This window comes from Tachypleus tridentatus, chromosome 9 (genome assembly GCF_004210375.1).
Source record: "Tachypleus tridentatus isolate NWPU-2018 chromosome 9, ASM421037v1, whole genome shotgun sequence".
NCBI classification, from domain to species: Eukaryota; Metazoa; Arthropoda; class Merostomata; order Xiphosura; family Limulidae; genus Tachypleus; species Tachypleus tridentatus.
The window spans coordinates 107,918,801-107,931,273 of record NC_134833.1 but is presented as its reverse complement, the minus strand read 5'-3'; positions in this window follow the sequence as shown (position 1 = coordinate 107,931,273).

The following is a 12,473-nucleotide window of genomic DNA, read 5'->3' as shown; positions in this document are numbered from 1 at the left end:
TCACGTAAAGAAATAAAGGAATAGCAACAGAAATTAAAATAATAGAAATTAGGAGACTGAGATGTGATTGCTCAAGCCCATAACATCCTACATCTATATCACACTTCAGTGCCTGCATACAGTTGTGGGAAGGTAACTGTTCTCCAAAGAAGAAAAAATACATAAAAATAAAATGAAAATAAAGTACTCTTATATGGGGCAAATTAGTTAACACTCCTACGAAAAGTGGGGCCTAATAGGCCCCAGAGCAACTTGAAAGGTTATTAATATTAGGCTAATAATTTTGTATTTAAATGAAATTGCCATTTAAATCCATTAATGAATGGATTAACAAGATTCCCACTGTCCCTATCTACTATCTAGCAAAACCACAGCCAGGGGAACGGGCTTGGAGAAATCAGGACTAGAAACGTCTTTTCGTAGGAGTGTTAAATACACTAAATTAAGTTACATTGTATATAGATTTATGCACCAACTTGGTTGTGCACCGTTTGTTTTTAGAAGGTCTATAATAATATACGAGTCACATAAAAACATTTTTTGCACTTAATCCCACTAATAACTGCTACAGTTTCTTTGGTATTTTACATACAAAATATATATATGCACCAACTTGCATGTGCATTCTTTACTGTTGTTTTTGGGAAGATCTATAATAACATATGAGTAGCATATTGCATAAAAAAAATTTTTGCACTTAATCCCACTAATTAACGTTGCAGTTTCTTCTGTGTTTTATCAACAAAATAAATTATTTTTACCCAGTGTTTGATGAGCTCTTTATAATGGGTGTTGTAAGAGACAAAAATATGAAATTACTTAGTGATTATAATCTTTGGACCTCACTAGTAGTTAACAGTATTTAAAAACTTTTAAATACGTTGAAGATTAATTAAGATGACAATAAGCTACTTTTAATGAGTTTTTTTTCATGAAATTTTTGCTTGGTGTTGCTATGTCCTTTGATATTTTAATTATATAATTTGTTGAGCTTTAAGGGCCCAGATAAAGGGTTAAACAATTCTAGAATGTAATATGGTAAAAAGTAACAGTGTTAACATCAAAAGTAGACATGAGTACATGTAAAGGTACTTATATGTAAGGTGCACGAAGGAAAGTAAAAGTTCAAGACCATGATGTAATGTGAAAATAATTTAAAGCCTTAAACACTGTGTTTTATTAACAAAAGTTATGCACAGAAAAGGGTAAAATATTGTATTTATGTTTTTCCTTGAAATTACTGTACTGCATTAAATGTTAAAACAGATTACTAAGGGATATGAGCAATATTTTAATATAGGATATATGAATGTTTGAAAGGGTTATAGTTCTTTTTGTATGTTTCTGTATTTAAGTATCATGTGTATCAGTCTTTGAGTATTTATTGACCTTTCAACAATACAAGTAATTTCAGTATATTTAATTTCTTTCTGAAATGATCCAATTCTCGTGAGTGAAGCATGGCAGACTGAGTGTATAACAACAGGTACAGGTGTTCTTCACATATGCATTGTACATATTAAATTAGGCCATATTATTGCAGTAATAATCCAATACTAAGGAAAACTATCTGTGAGAAAATATCCTCTTAAAATTTGATCAATTCAGACCAAACTTGGTATGCTAATTTAATATTTGAAAAGCAAAACAAATTACTCTCAAACTTTTCCACATATTTTAAAAATTTAAAATGTTTTATAGAGTGGCCCCTATGCCATTACTGCAGTAGCTATTGTGAATAGTGGAGTTGAAACAAAATAATGTGACAACAATTCTACAAGTTGGAGATTGTAACTAACTTTTCAGCATATAGAATTGTTTTCTATAATACTCAAAATATCCAGTAATAAAAATCCAGTGTTATTAACATGTTTATTGCATTTAATATACCAAGATCATACAATAGAAATCTTGACTGCATCTCTACTGTGAAATAGGCTGCTTTGAATAAGAAGTGGCACAACTGCTTTGTCATATCTGTTAAGTTTCTTGACTCAACTGCTACACCTCCTCACTACCCCTGCTTCACAACAATCTGCATGGAGAATGAATGTTACTGAAATAATTGGAAAGATTTTGACCATTTTTATAAAATTTATGCATATTTTTGGAGTTTTCAAGAAAGAAAATGGAAGAGTACATTCTCCTTAAAATAGCCTGCAAAGCTTTTAAGGTAAGACATTTAAAGACAAGAACTTGAAAAAAAAAGCCCGTTATGAACCGAGGGTTCAGTTTTACTTGCAGACTTTAACTGGGTCTGAGTATACCATTTGCTTTTAAAGAAACTAGTCAAATTGTGCATCTGCCTAATTTATATTTTTAACATTAAAATATATAGTCAACTCCTATCTCAATTAAAATTTATTTCATATTTCAAGCTAATCTCAATTTCTACCTTTTTCCAGTTATGCAACTTTTAATTCTTCCAGGATCATAAACAAAATAAGTTGTTCTGATCATTTTACCTTTTTGAAGTGAAACTCCATAGTGCATATTGCTTCTTCTTTGTTTCACACTTATGTGTTAGTTGTGAATGATATAAATTATCACTTAACACTTGGATACATGAACAACAGCAACAATTTTAACCTTCTAAGTACCATATTCAAGAAGGTTTAGAGATTTTCTGTTCAATTTTTTCACTTTATTATTTTTTGATCAGTAATTTCTATATTACTGATAAAAGAAGACACCAAGGACTAGTGATTTATCAAGTTCCTCAGATGTGCAGTTATAATGAAGTGGTAATTTATTATAAAGACTAAAGTTTTCGTAAACTGCTGAGACATATATACCATTAAACATTTTAAGTTATATAAAATTATATAAAAAATTTGGTAAGAATTGAACTTAACCCTTCTCTCCCCACAGCCTATAAAAAATACAGTAGTTTTAAGTTCAGTAAGACCAACAATTTTACAATGGAGGACTGGAAAATTCAATGACTACAAGTCAATATCAGTTACTCTTCAAATAGTACCTCATTGAAATACATGGAAAAAGATATTTTACTTAAATGGGTTCATAAGATCAAAATTATGGCCCTTAAATTTTGTACAATAAATATTTCTATGCACAAATAAGATTGTTATAAGATGTCATTTTATTATATTTGAACCAATAACTATGTGAGAATTTCATTATTTTGTGATTCGTTTTGAATATTAAGCCTTTTTAAACAATCAGTTACATCTCCCCCAAAAAAAAAGGATTTGCTACTTTAAAAACGCGAAGAAAAATCGCTATATTTTCTGTAGTTTAACAAAGTGAAATCCACATTTTTGTGTTAGATTTTCAACATAAATGCATCTTTATCTAGTATTTCATAACACCTTGGATATCTAAACCAACAGAAGTTGTGGATGGGCTATAAAATATGAAGATAAAAGGTTGAAAAACCTAAGTGAGAATAATGAGTAAAGGATATAGCAATGTGAATGTGATATACATGATAAATTTGGACTATAAACGAAGTGCTTATGTTTTATTCTTATTACGCACTTCACCATGCATGAATTGAGAGTAAAACATGACCCAGTGGTAAACGTTTTGGCCTATGGATCCGCGAATCCATCCTTCATGTACGTCATCAAAAGAAAAACTTGCTCAGTAATTTGGAGCTGAAGATACGTTATGTGAGTAACAGCCAAATCTCAATGTTTGATAATACTATTTTAAGAGTTGGCAGTGGATGTTTTGACTAGCTAACTTCGTTGTATTCGACCAGTTTAGAATTAGACACACGCAGATATCCTGTGTGTTGCATTAGACGAATATCCAAAACAATCAATTAGCGTGAAATAAACGTCGTTTCATTTGGGAATAATTTTGGTGTGAAAATTAGTTGTGTGAAGGTCATCTTTCTGAAAAGTAATTTAATTTAGATGCAATGTGTCACTCTTCAGACCATTAAGATTTGTTATTAAAACATAAAGACTGTTTCTGGTAGTGTACGTTATGCCAACTCGATGTCTGCAAATAAATAGTAAAAACATTTTGTCGTATTAAGAAATTGTTGTTTTTTTTAGCCGCGGCTTACAGAATGGCTTCAAGGTTTCTAAGCACAAACTTTTAACTTATAGCTACGTCATCTCTTGTCTGATTTGAGATCCAATTATAGTTTTGGACTCAAGAGGTCAAACCCTTTCGACTGATGTATTTGACCATGCGTTTGGTATTCTAGGTTACTCTAATCCTGCTTAAAATAATTTAAATTTAAGGATAAGCTTGTAGAGATCCTGCTGAGTACTAAAATCGGGTATACGCGCTCCCCACGTCTGGTATTGCTTGTGTACAAAAATATAGCTAATATAAAGGGAAAAAAATCTCGTATACTAATTTACTCTAATACTGCCTAAAAGAATTTCAGGTGTGTGGTTATTGAGGATTCCCTCATGTTTCTTATTCGTAGAATCGGAAATATGTTGGTCAATTATTTCCTGGAGTATAAAGATGTTATTTGCAATTGTAATGAGATACGATTGTTCTTATACTTATGTTATTAGAACATTTTTATCAAAACTGAATTTAATATTCTAAACACCGAGTTTTATTTACGTGTTTCTAAAAGGATCTTAATTTGCTCTTTGTTGCTACTCTATTATTTAAAGAAAGTTTCTTTTGGAAAGAAGTCCCTTGTAGTTTCAGCCGTCGCAAATGGAAATTTGTTGTTCCAACCAACTTAGATTTATTTGTCATTGAAAGAAACGTTTTTAACTCCTAAATGAATAAAATTGGCTCTTTGGCAAGTTTTCGTTTTTATATTGTACGTAAATATACTGCAGATTATCCATAATTTTGATGTTATAGATTAGATGGAAGGCAGTTAGTCAACACAGTAAATTCTTGAGCTGCTCCTGTCCGCCAAATAGGCAAATTTAACCATCGTTCTCAACACGCACCAGGCCTACAATATGCAACATACGATTTGTGTTACCATTTGACTATAATGGGACGCAAATAAGAAATATAAGCTGCACAGAAAAACAGACTTGGTTCATAAATAGTTTACTCTGTTGTGTACAGAATTATTGGGATCGCAATGTATCAAAATCTTAGAGTAATTCCACTATATTTTCCATTTGTTTACCTGGGCAAATTATTTTTCAAACTGTCAATCTTTATTAACATTTTTTTAAAATTTATTTTATTATTTGAGGCTGAACACTTGGTTTCTTCCTTCTAATAGTTGGCTCGGAATGGCCAGGTGGTTAAGGCATTCGACTCGTAATCCGAGGGTTGCGGGTTTGAATCCCCGTCGAACCAAACATGCTCGCCTTTTCAGCCGTGGGGGCGTTATAATGTGACGGTCATTCCCACTATTCGTTGGTAAAAGAGTATCTCAAGAGTTGGCGGTGGGTGGTGATGACTAGCTGCCTTTCCCTCTAGTCTTGCACTGCTAAATTAGGAACGGCTAGCGCAGATAGCTGTCGTGTAGCTTTGCGCGAAATTCAAACAAACAGATCTGTAATAATTTCACGAAAATTAATTTTCCTCGGTAATGAGGATTAAGTGTAAAACAACTTCAATGAACCATTTGAAATTTGAGTTACTTTTGCTTAGATGTGGATTTGTGGGTAGCGACACAGGTTTGTCGTAATAATGTAAACATATGTGTGATAAAATGCGTAAATATATAGTGAATATATAAAATATAAATTCTTCATCTTACTCTAAATATGCGCTAGTACTTAAAATATAGATATATAGAGGTTAGAATATAGGTACAGAGGTTGAATACGTTGAATTAAGTGGTTCACCACGTCTTTCAGTCCACGGCTAACCATGCACAAACGAGTGTTTAGGCTCCTTGCAACAAGTTTTGTCGCAAGGCTATCAAGTGAAAAACACTACTTCTCATTGCTAGCTTTCAATAATTCATCTAATATACGCGTTAGTTGAGTACAAAATAAAATAAAACAGAAGTATTTGAGAAGAAAAACTGCCCAAAATAAGCTCCCATTTTAATAGCCAATGCGTAATAAACAGGAAATATTGTAGAGGCACAATTATCAGCACTTGGAAAAGAATATTAACTGGTTTAAAAACCACAAAGACTTAACTAGATTTTCGAGCCCAGTATCTCTTCACGTCAGGTAGTCCTGTATTTTCTAGTTGTTATGACGTTGAAATTGAAACAAACCTAATCTTGACAATGTGATTGTGACTAATGAATTACAAATTTATTGTGCTTTCGTTACCAGGAGTTACTACCCTTCAGGACGTGATTGATGCACTGGTTCCTACGAGATTCGTAGTGTGCATGTTATGATGCAAAGGAAAAGGTTGTTAGTTTAAGCCTCGTAATTCCTTTTTAAATCTACAGTTATTGCCTTTACTTTGGTTCCTCTATCGTATTATTAATACCGTAAGTCTGACTACTCGGAGCAACCACGGTCACACTGGAGAGTCACTAGTGGCCTAACGGTAAATCTGCTAAAAATCCAGTTTAGATAGTCACAGTGGGCAGAGCACAGAAAAACTATTGTGTGCCTTTCTGCTTAACAAGTATTTTCGTGTAGCTTTGCACGAAATTCAAAACAAATTTGCTTAACAACAACTAATCAAATACTGAATAACAAGAATGAATATAACCTTAGAGAGACGTAAATAAAATCCTTAGAATAATGCGATAGAATGATAATCATACATAAGCAATAACCAATCACTGTATTCTCCAAAAGTGTATATTTGTTTTTTTTCTACATTTGTTGCTTCCCATACATTTATGCAAGTTGAACTTTTCAAAAGATATTACTCAGCGGTAATTCGGAAGGATGATAATGTTTCGATACCTGCGTTGGGCAGAGCACGTTGGCCAATTGTGTAGGTTTAACCTTAACAATAAACAAGCAGTTAAATTCTACAAAATTTATGCTTTAGCGCCTGCTAATGGCCAGAAGATAGGGCGCTCGACCCCTAATCCTGGAGTCGTGGGTTCGAACCCCCGTCACATCAAACATGCTCGCCATTTAAGTCGTGATGGCGATATAATGTTAAGGCTAACCTCACTATTCGGTGGTGAAAGAGTAGCTCAAGAGTTGGCGGTGGGTGATGATGACTATCTGCCTTTCCTCTAGTTTTACACTGTTAAGTTATGGACGGCTAGTCCACATGTAGCTTTGCGAGAAATTTAAAACAGACTTAACAAGAGTTTAATAGTTTCTTATTTTAGGAGAAGTCTCCTATACTTTGCTACGCGAAAGTCACACCTTGAATACCAAAACACTTGTATATTATATAGAAATTTGAATACCAAAACACTAATATAGTATATAGCAGCTTTTTCAGAAACAGTAACTCTTCCAATAGTTTTCTTTTCTCCGTAGAATTTAGAACCGTAAGTTTTGTTTACTTATTTTTTTATTAAGTAAATGTATAGAGAGCTTTGTGAAGAAACACATTTTTATTACTTGATATTCTAACTGACAGCACCCGTTTTCATTTCCTGAAATATTTCTATTTCTGACTCAACTCTAATGGAACTAACGAAATTCTAAACACTTAGAAGTCTTTTAGGTACCTTCAGTCAACTGTTTGGAAAGGTAAAAAGCTCGTCGTTGTATGTATTCTACACATTTCTTTAGGCCAATATTTTCTAATCTATGGACCTCTAACCAAACTTGGTTACAGCTTATAAAAATGGTCAATAGTTTATTTATTTAGTATGCTAAATATTTTTAATGTTTTGTTTTTTTGTCCTAGTTATTTTCTGGGTTGCAGCTATTTAGTTACAAATGAGTCCTCACCAAAAAACAAATTGAGAACCACTGCTATATAGATAGCAGTTTCAGTCGCTTGAAACATGTCACTAGTATTACCGAAAATAGGTAAATATATGAAAAGAGCAAATAACACTGTGTTAAGGCTTTCATGCAAATATCTAGCTATTAAAATGTGTTATAAGAGACAAGACAAATAAAAAAAGGAATTTAAAAACCTACAAATAGAGGTCGTAAAAGTAGCAAGCAAACAGGGCTGGATATACTGTAAAAATTATCCATCCAAACTATAAACCTATATTTTGTTCTATGCTGTTGCCAAGAGTTATTTCATATGTATATAAATCCACAACAAGTTCACCAAACTATTTACAAAAGGCTGGGGCTCCGTAACCTATGAGAGCTCTTTGTCCAGTCAAAGCTTTTTTTCGCCAAAGACTCTTCGGTTACCACTCTTCCAACAGTCTATTTCTTTTAGCAAAACAACGTTATACTTACCATGTAGAATACCACGTTATTAATTACGTTCTATAGATACCCTTCTGTTTTTATGTCAAGACACAATTGTTGCACATTTTTTGTTACTTAGTCATGAACTCGGCCATTATTTTATTAATAAACAATGTTTCTTACCAAAGAATACGTGAGTGTTAATTTTTCGGCACTTGAAATAAAGAAGTTACCAAATTTTGAAAAAATAGATCTTTGGACAACTTTCTCGTGCTCGTAAGGAAATATTATTATTTTTTTGATAAATAGTATTTTTCAGCTGTATTAATGATAAGAAAAAATATCATGCTATTTTTAGCATTATTTGAGGATTTTTTATTTTCATGTCTTTAAGTTTTCCTATGTGATTAGCTGCTTGCTTGTTTACTTCGGTTGCCTAATCTTTCATCATCGGATTCAAGTATTTCACATTTTCTCAAGTTCTGAAACAAAGTTAGATGGTCATAATACTTTGTTCATAATAAATATTTATTTATTTAAACTTGCAATGTGATACATAATAGTTTGATGTTGTTCTAAAAAACAAAGGATTGCAGAAAACCTTTTCTATTTTCTAACCACATAAATGCCCTGATGCACCACAAAACTAACTAATACATTTTAGTTTAAAATCTTCTTTTCTGTAATTGTTTGCCACTTTATTATGCATTCCAATAAACTATCTCCTCGTGAATTAGTGGTAGTATTTAAAAAAAGTGTTTTTACAACATCTACTAATATATTTGTAAGAAAATACGAAATATATTACATGTTTTAAAAATATATATATTGAAGCTGGACGTTAAAGTCCCTGTGAAAACAAATTGATGTTATCGTTAAATCTTCGCAGACGGAGTAAGATGAGAAATATCTTTCTGTTGAGAGTAAACCTATATGTAGTAAATGTGTATGATTTTTATTTGTTATCTTCTTGTGGAAAGTAAACCTGTATGCAGTAAATGTGTATGATTTTTATTTGTTATCTTCTTGTGGAAAGTAAACCTGTATGCAGTAAATGTGTATGATTTTTGTTTGTTATCTTCTTGTGGAAAGTAAACCTATATGCAGTAAATGTGTATGATTTTTGTTTCTCTATTCGGAATTAAGCACAAGGCTATACAATGATATATCTGTGTTCTGCAGACCACGGGTATCGAAACTCGGTTTCTAGAGGTGTGAGTCAATTGGGGGACAAATATGTATGAAAACTTAAAATATACAGTAGCCGATTCTGAAAATATCCTGTTCTCGTTTCAATATTTTAACAGAAGTTCAATTACCCGTGATGGACAAAGCGCAGACAGTCTATTATGTAGCCGTTTGCTAAAGCAGATAAACTAAAACAATTTTGCATATCATTCTGAATGGATTACACATACATATATATATCTTGTAACAACTAGTAAGAGATAAATGGTTTAGAATCCAACAAGTCGTTACTAAAGATAGTCTTATATAAAACATTAGGCAAATGTATTTTGATAATAAAAAAAATAAAACTCAATAGAAATATAAAACATATAAAACGTCTGAAGCTGTAACACTTTGTCATTAAACTATAATAACACGTATATGAAAATATATATGTATATATAAAAGACAGCAATGCACAAATCTCTATTCAGTGTAATTATAATAAGATAAAGAAAGTTAGAGAACGAGTACTCTCCGATTGTGTCACTAATAAAATTTGAGGATTTGAATAAATGTGTTCAGTGTCGTTTTTTGTGTGAATGATTAAAATTACAGGTAGATTCTACGTTTCGTATTATTGTGTCAGTTATGAAATCACCAGAAGTACAAGCTATGCTTAATATTTTAGTGTCTATAATTAAAATACTGAGATTATATTTGTGTAAAGTGTTCTATGTTTCAATAATCAGATCTATACGTACACAATTTATGCTTTGTGTTTCCATGTTAATACTGAATTTATTATACTTATATTTCTATTTAATGAGTGTATTGTGACAAAAATCTTCGGAAGAATGTTTTATAACTGCTATTTTGAGAGCGTGGATATTAGTCAAACATTTTCATAAAATAATATAGAAACATTTTTGAACAGGTGGTTCCCGTACTCATCTTGTGAATATTTAAGGAAAGAAATGTAATAATATAAATTATTATATATTATATATTATATAAATAATATAAATAATATACACGGAATTGATTTCTGTGTATTACCTGCTTTTCATTTTCTAATTTTATGCCCTTTTCAAAAATACATACAGTTTTATCATTTTTTTTTCTTTCAATCCTATAGTATTATAACATAAAAAAGACTTTGCCAGCCACTATACCAGCTTTAAAGTATTAATTCCAAAACCATGATGTTGTAAAAAAAATTACTAATACATTTATTTTCTCCTGTATACTAAATATCGAGTTACAAAGCTTAATTAACCTTTCTTGAAATATATAAGGTTAATAAATGTTTGATATAACCACAGAAATAAACATTAATAGTAAGAAATATCCGTAGATCACAAGTCAGCTCGGTAATAACTTCAACTCGAATGTTTTGTAAAAGCATAAAATACGTTTGTAAATATGGTGCACAATAATCCAAAAGACAAAATATCATAAAAGACTTAAGGAATATTTTCTATACATAAATTAATAGTATATAAAGTAATATACAAATCCATATGATTTTTTCTTTCGCTTTGAAATCCAGTTTTGTTTCGATGTATCCATAACATCTGTATATTAAAAAACACAAACGTTAGCGATAGTTTCAGGTAAATAATATTGGTATTACATGACAGGAGTTTAAATTATATTAAGAAGTTAAATATCATACATTCACGTGGATTAATAGGGCTCAACATCTTGTTAGCGTAAACAATGAATTTTGGTTAAAAGACGGGAAATTATGTAAATAATAGTCTGTTTTAATAATAATGTGAAATCTCATTATTTTTTATTAGCTGGGGTACCCCTCCCTTGGACAGAAGTTATGTACATTCATGATTAACGAAAGGTTATGTTAGGACATGAAAAGTTACTTACCTTATGTGTAAATGTAAAAAAAAAGGAAAAAAAAACATCATTCCAAATTTGGTGAAGATCCATCAACAGAGGACGAAGTAGTGGTAAAAATGCCTATAAAAACCCTAAAAAACAAAACTGAAATTTTTGTGTATTCCTGCATGGACCTAATGAACATCCATACCAATTTTTGTGAATGTCAATCTTCATCCTATGAAGTAGTTACATGGACATACAACAGACAACGGACAATACTGTTATATTTATAAAGATGTTAGTGAAAAAGACTTACCTCGAATGATATTTATCAACACAGGTTCGCAAATATCTCGAGAGGGCAGCCCATTGAACAACAGGTTTTGATAACATTGTCGAGAGTAATAAAATCTACAAAGAATGAGAAATGTAATTGAAATGTATTTTTACTAAGAAACTGTGAAAATGTTTTCCCAAATATTAGATGCCCAACATGGTTAGGAGGTTAGAGCGCTCGACTCGCAATTTGAGGGTTGCGGATTCGAATCCCTGTCCCACAAAAAATGCTCGCCTTTTCAGTCGTGGGACGTTATAATGTGACAGTAAATTGCACTATTCGTTAGTAAAAGAGTAGCCCAAGAGTTGGCAGTGAGTATTGATGACTAGCTGCCTTCCCTCTAGCCTTACACTGCTCATTTAAGGATGGTTAGTGTAGACAACATTCGTGTAGCTTTGCGCGAAATTCAAATTAACCAAACACAAATGTTAGTTCATGCTGAAAACATAACACATGTATGGTTAAAGTAGCTGGATTTTATGGTTTGTATACTGTTCAACAGTATACAGTATCAACAGTATGTTGATGCTTAGCAAACGTATGTTAAAGCTTTTCATGGCAGAAAAACCAAACAACGATTGAACAAGGTCACTCAAAAGTTCCGGAATTCGTAACACTGGGAAGTACAAAAATTAAAAATAAAACATATGTCGATATTTGTGTTGTCTGTGGAATTTTGAGAAAAGCTGTTCACTCGAGGGCTATATGCGTTAGTCACCTCCAATTATAAAGTAATAGACAAAAGGAAAGACAGCTAGTTAACACCACTCATTGCTATCTCTCCAACTATCCTCTTACCGATAAAACAAGGATTGGCCGTCACATAATACTCCGCCGATGGCTGAAAGGGTGTCTATTTGATAACGGAATTCGAACCTACGATCCTCAGATTGCAAGTCGATTACCTTGACCACCGTGTTGATCTTAACGCTGTGTATGCTGGCTATATATAT